At 46.4% G+C, this 6,323-nt stretch overlaps 1 pseudogene; it reads left to right on the top strand.

The window, feature by feature from the left end:
- The first annotated feature begins 2,729 nt into the window (after positions 1 to 2,729).
- Positions 2,730 to 3,460, top strand: LOC101324887 (membrane protein BRI3 pseudogene; annotated as a pseudogene).
- Positions 3,461 to 6,323: the final 2,863 nt, after the last annotated feature.

Raw genomic sequence — 6,323 nt, 5'->3', positions numbered from 1 at the left:
GCTCTGCCACACCTAAGTTACCTAGTATGTGAACAGGGAACAAATTGAGAGTTTCAAGGAACCTTAGAGATCTCCCAGTCCAATTTCTTCTTTGTAGAAGTTGTGTTTCAGAGAGGATAACTTGCCCAATGTCAAGCAGCTGGTTCATTCCTTTTTTTTTTTTTTTTTTTTTTTTTTTTTTTTTGCAGTACGCGGGCCTCTCACTGTTGTGGCCTCTCCCGTTGCGGAGCACAGGCTCTGGACGCGCAGGCTCAGCGGCCATGGCTCACGGGCCCAGCCGCTCCGTGGCATGTGGAATCTTCCCGGACGGGGGCACGAACCCGCGTCCCCTGCATCGGCAGGCGGACTCCCAACCACTGCGCCACCAGGGAAGCCCTAGCTGGCTCATTTCTATTCAACATATGTTTACTGAATACCTACTATGTTCCAGGCGTCCTAGTAAATACTAGGAATTCAGGTAGCATGAATCATTATAAAACATGGCATATTAGTGAAGCATGTACACTAGAGCCAGACTCACAGTAAAGCACTGAATGTGCGTTTATCTTAGCTTCACTGCTTACTAGCTGTGTGACCTTGGGCACACTTAACCTCTCTATGCTTCAGTTTCATTGTCTGCGAAATAAGGTAATAATGAGACTATAACTCATGGGATTGCTATATGACTTGAAAGAATCAATATACTTAATGCACACAGAACAGAACAGTGGCTGGCACATAGTTCTCTGTAAGTATTTGTCAATTAAAACACCAGGTTTCTGCTCTGCAGAAGCTCTCCATCCTTTGTTTAGACAGTTAGCTTAGCACACTGGGGGAGCCCTAGGCTATAGCCATCCTAATTGGTGCTATATGTGGCTTGAAGGCACAGGCTCGTCTATCTGACTAGTGAGTCCCCCCACCCGGTGCCAAGTACCGCTCCTGGCATGTGATAGACTTCTCAGTATTTGCCGAACGGATGATTGAATGGGTCCCAAAATTAAAGAGTCAGGGAACAAGTATCATGGGAAGCAAATAAATATTTGAATGGTACCTTAAACGCTGAGAAAGAAAAGCAGCATTTCTTCCTGTAGAGAAGGGACAAGAGATTCTAGACAGTTGAAGCAGCAGGAGCAAAGTCACTGGGTTGTCAAGGCGACTAGCTTTCTTCCTCTCTCCATATAGCCTACTCTTCTCACTTCCTTTACCCAAGGGATTTGGGAATTGGATCTGGGTGTGCCATGGAATCTGCAGCTCTCAGCTCCTGATGGATTATAGAGCCCCATTCTGATGAAACCAGGTGCTGATGAAGATGCTCAAGGGATATCCGTTTTTCTTTCCTTTAACACATGTTCCTTCAGAGGGAGCTGGCTGATTTCAGAAATCCAGCAGGGATTAAAGTACTGAGTGTGTATTTACTTAGCCCATCTGTTCATGGCGAGAGTTTGATTACATTTGACTGTTAATGTAATTGATATTTTCCTTGAGTTTGATCCTCCTCCACGAAGGACTAGTTTTATAGTTACTTTCAATTAAACTACGTATAATTAAATAATTTACTTTAGAAAAATTTTGACATTTACTAATCATCTGGTGGTTCTCATGGCAGAGATATCTGATTCTGCCCCAATATCCATTCTCTCCTTCTTCTATAGCAATAACATCCTTTTTTTTTTTTTTTTGGACACACTGTGAGGCTTGTGCGATCTTAGCTCCCCGACCAGGGATTGAACCCGAGCCCTCGGCAGTGAGAGCACAGAATCTTAAGCAATGGACCGCCAGGGAAGTCCCAGCAATAGCATTCTTGATTTTTATCTGGGCCCATGAACACTGAGGATAAAGACTATATTTCCCAGCTTCTCACACATCCATAGGTGGCCAGGTGACTAAGCAGACATGACATGTTCAATTTCCAAAAACAGTGCATTTTAAAAGAATGACATTTTCTTCTCCATTTTTTCATATCCTCCCCTCTGGATGGAATGTCGATGTAATGGCTAGAGTTAAAGCAACCATGTGAACCTTGTGAGGTGAATTCGGGAGTAGAAGAAAATGTTTAGGAGAGCAAGTAGAAGAAGTCTGGGTTTTGATACTCCATGGAGTACTGTATCGGAGTGCCTACCTCCTGACTTTTCCTTTTTTATTTTAAATTTTTTCCTTGTGGCTACACCACGCAGCACGCGGGATCTTAGTTCCCTGACCAGGGATCAAACCCATGCTCCCCCGCAGTGGAAGCGTGAAGTCTTCCCACTGCCAGGGAAGTCCCCAGACTTTTATGTAAGAGTGACATAAACTTCTGCTCATTTAAGCTACTGTTAGTTTTGAGTCTGTTGTGGCTTTTTTTCTTGCAGCCACACCTAACCCTAACTTAAATGGCTTCGTCTTGCTACCCATCCTGACATCTCCTTTGTCCCCTCCAAGTCATTTGTTACTACTCAGAGAATAAAAACTAAGGTTTCCCAAGCAAATAAGAATAATAATGACAAAAATAATAATCAAAAGGATAAATACGTTGCAAAAACTTTGCTTCTTCCTTCCCCATCGGAAAATATCACCTTGTGAATTTCACGGCCACTTTAGTTTTTGGAAGGTCTCATTTGCATTCTATAAATGTAGATGATTAAGAGTCATTCTGGGAGTGGGAAGGGAAGTAAGGGATAAAATACGTGGAAAAGGAGCAGCAATGTTACTGAAAGCAGTTTAGGCAGAGGAAGATAAGACTCCAGCAGTATGTAAATTATGATACAGCCATAATGCAAAGCTCCCCAATGATTAAAGAGTGTGTTCTAGAATCACATGTATTGCTTTGGGGAAATCTGCAGGATATTTTGTCAAGTGAAAAAGTAGATTCCAGGCGTGGGGAGGCGCGACGGGGGAAGCCCGCGGCGCCCGCCTCCAGGGGGCCCAGACCCGCCGCCGGGCGTCTTGGCGTCCCCGCGAGTCCGAGCCGGAGCCGAGTCCGAGCCGGAGCCGAGCGCGAGCGGGAGCCGCCCGCCCTGGACCACAAGCCCCTGCTGCCCGAGCGGCCGCCCGCCTACCACCTGGAGGCCGGCCAGGGCGACTAAGCGTGCGGCCCGCACCGCTACGGCGCCCTCCCCGCGGCCGCCCTCCCCCTGCCTCGTCACAGGGTTACCCCATCACCACCTCAGGGTCTGCAACATCCACAGTCGAAATGTCAGCCGGCACCGTGCCAGTTCCATCGTTGTCGTTGGAGGCTGCCCTGTCTGCAGGGTCGGGGCTCTGGAGGACTCCTTCACCTTCCTGGGCATCTTCCTGGCCATCGTCTTGTGCCCCTTTGGGTTCATCTGCTGTTTTGCCTTGAGGAAGCGAAGATGGCCCAACTGTGGAGCAAACTTTACTTAAAGGGAACAGCACACCTGGTTTCCCCACACCCAGCTCTCTTTTTCTAATGTAAATGTCGTGTACAATAGCTTTATGGGATTCAGCTTCAGGACTGTTCTGTAAAGTGAGGTGGGACTGGGCACTGCCAGGAGGAGCTGAGGGCACAGCGGTCTGGAGTGTGGACGCGCACGGCACTGCTCCCAGGTCAACGACAGCTCAGTAAGGCACTGCTTTTATTTTTCACAGTCTTCCATTTGAGAAAGGTGAGAAATAGTGTTTTAAATAAATGAGATCCATCCCATTGTCAAAAAACAAAAAAAGATTCCAGTATAATAAATAAATACATATTTATATAGACTTAGAACAAACAGGGGCTACGGACACCAAAATGTTACCAGTATTTATCTCTGGCTAGTAGGATTATAGATGATTTTTATTTTCTTTTATTCTGTTTATTTGTATTTTCTAATTTTCCATGATCAACACATATGATTTATATACATTTTAAGTTGTTTAAAAAGCAATTCTTGGGACTTCCCTGGTGGTCCAGTGGTTAAGACTCGACGTTTCCAATGCAGGGGACACGGATTCGATCCCTGGTTGGGGAACTAAGATCCCACATGCTGCTCGGCCGAAAAATAAAGGCAATTCTTAGGTGGTGGCAGGAATAAACTTCCACATTTGCATGAGTCAGAGCGATGTCAAGTTATGCTGTGATGACAAACCCCTAAAATCTCAGTGCCTTAACACACCGGAGGTGGATCTCTTATGCATGTGTGGGTCAGTGGGGACATCTGTCCATCAGGTGTGGCTCAGGGATCCATCTCAGCTTGCAGGTCTCAAGGTCAATGCAGGGAAAAGGAGAGGTAGAGAAGACACTTTCATTTCTAGTTGACCTGTCAGAGCTGGCGCATAGCCCTTACCTACCTGCAAGGGAGGCTGGGAAATTGGGAGAGTCTATGGGGTATACTAAGTGAGCACTGTCTCTGCCACATACACGTACGGTGATTATGTTTTTCTCATCCAAAACCCCAAATTTAAAGCATGACAAGTAAATAATTGACTTTAAAACTGATTTTTAAAAGTACACACACAACAATAAATGGTTGCGTACTACAGTTTTTAAAATAGTCAACAATGGCCTCGGCTGTCAGGAAGGGGGAGGAAACTGGGAAAAGATGAGGCCAAGACTAAAGGTGTCCTCTTCCCCCTCCTAGCTCTTTAATGCATAAAGTTAAGTCTCAACCGTAGTCCGAGTGGAGAGAGGGAAGACAGGACTGAGACGGGAAAGGGCTGGCCAGGAGAAAGAATGAGGATTTCTGAGGGACTAGGAGGTAGAACATGGACCTCTCCTCGTAGACCATGGAAATACCAGGCAGAAGCGTGAGCTGGCTAGAAACTGGGGAGGAGAGCTGGTCCAAGTAGGATGGAAAAAGTTAGGAAGACTGCCAGATCTGGGCAGTGCCCAAGGTGGGAATTAATGTCGGAATAAAAAGCCAAGAATGTGGGGTGGGGATGGAAGTGGAATTTGAGCAACTCCCTTCAAATGTGCCCTACCATTTGGTTCATACTCTCAAGAAACTGCAGGTTGCGACTCGTCATCAGTTTGATTTAAAGGGACATGGGTAAGACAGACAACAGAAACCAACTCAGCAGTACCCTGGCCTACAAGAAGAGCCCACAGTCTAAATTAGGGACCAGGGCTACATGGAAAACTGAAGGCTGAATCAGACATCATTCCAGACATAGACTGGGGCAGGCTGTGGAGACAGTGGGGAAAGATGGCTGACATCAGGAAGGCAGCAGTGACTCCAGGTGAACTGAATGGTTGGATCAGGACCCCAGCAAGCAGCTGGGGATGGTGAGAGGAGGGTCCAGCTCCCCAAAAGGTTCTAGCAAGAGAGACTGTGACTGGGGTCCTACTAAGGGACAGGGCTTCACAACAAGTGCCACCCGAGAAGGAGAACTAGAATACCTATGTGGAAAGCAAGGAAAATAGTCATCGTAGGCAAGGATAAAGGAGAAAGGGAGAACGCAGCTTTGAGGGTATATGGTTGCCCAGGGCTTCACTTCTGATAAAGGGGGAGGACAGAAAGATCTATAGATGAGGCAGCTTCTCTCCTGCCTGACTTGGTCTGCATTGGCTTCGGGATGGAGTAGAGTTGGGCCCATGGATAGAAGGCATCAGTACCTGAATCAAAGCAGGTTTGGTGAGGCTGGATGCATATCTACTAACAGAACTTGCCCAACAATTCAGAAAAGCTTTTCCGAGACAGCCTTGTAAAGAGGTTATTCACCTTGTAGGTAGGTTCTTCCACTCACCCAACAACAACGTCCACGTGGCTAGGTATCACCAGTTACTGACACAGAGAAGTAGGGTGGGAGGAAACACTTAGACTGGCCGAGTTACCATTATTTACCAAGCTACTGCTATTGGTTTATTGAATACCTTGAGTGAAAATCCCATGTTTTGTCTCCTTGAAAGATATTTTAAGACACAGATAACCTTTTTTTAAAAAGTTAGCTTTTTTGTTTGTTTGGTTTTTTTTTACTTCTTTAGCTGAATGTATCTATTGTGCATGAATGCCTGGGCTTGAGTGCTCAGGACAGCACGGTGTGGAAGGAAAGCTCTGGATTAAGAATCAAAGATTCCAAATTCTCATATGGTTCTAGTGAGGACCAAAGAAAGCAAAGTTTAAATGACCCAATGTAATCAAAAAGTGAGGTGTGTGTGGGTATCTACCCATCCAGCAACTTTGCATTAGTGTGATACGAATAAGGCGCCGAGGGCATCTCACCCCAGGGTCATGCAGGGACCCTGCTAAGTGAATGAGAGCCATGTGCAAGACCAGGCAGCCTTTCAGAAAAAGTGTCCCCGGCTGGGACTCCAGGAGTAAGAGCAGTGGGCGGGGCTTGTCTGGAATGGTCAGATTTCTGAAAGTAACCCTTCCAGAAGCTGCTGAGCATTGAGGTGATTGCGAGGCAGAGAGAAGCCCAGTAAACTG

The sequence above is a fragment of the Tursiops truncatus genome, chromosome 8 (genome assembly GCF_011762595.2).
Source record: "Tursiops truncatus isolate mTurTru1 chromosome 8, mTurTru1.mat.Y, whole genome shotgun sequence".
Lineage (NCBI taxonomy): Eukaryota > Metazoa > Chordata > Mammalia > Artiodactyla > Delphinidae > Tursiops > Tursiops truncatus.
The sequence above is the reverse complement of the archived record's forward strand: the minus strand, read 5'-3'. Positions and strand labels throughout refer to the sequence as shown.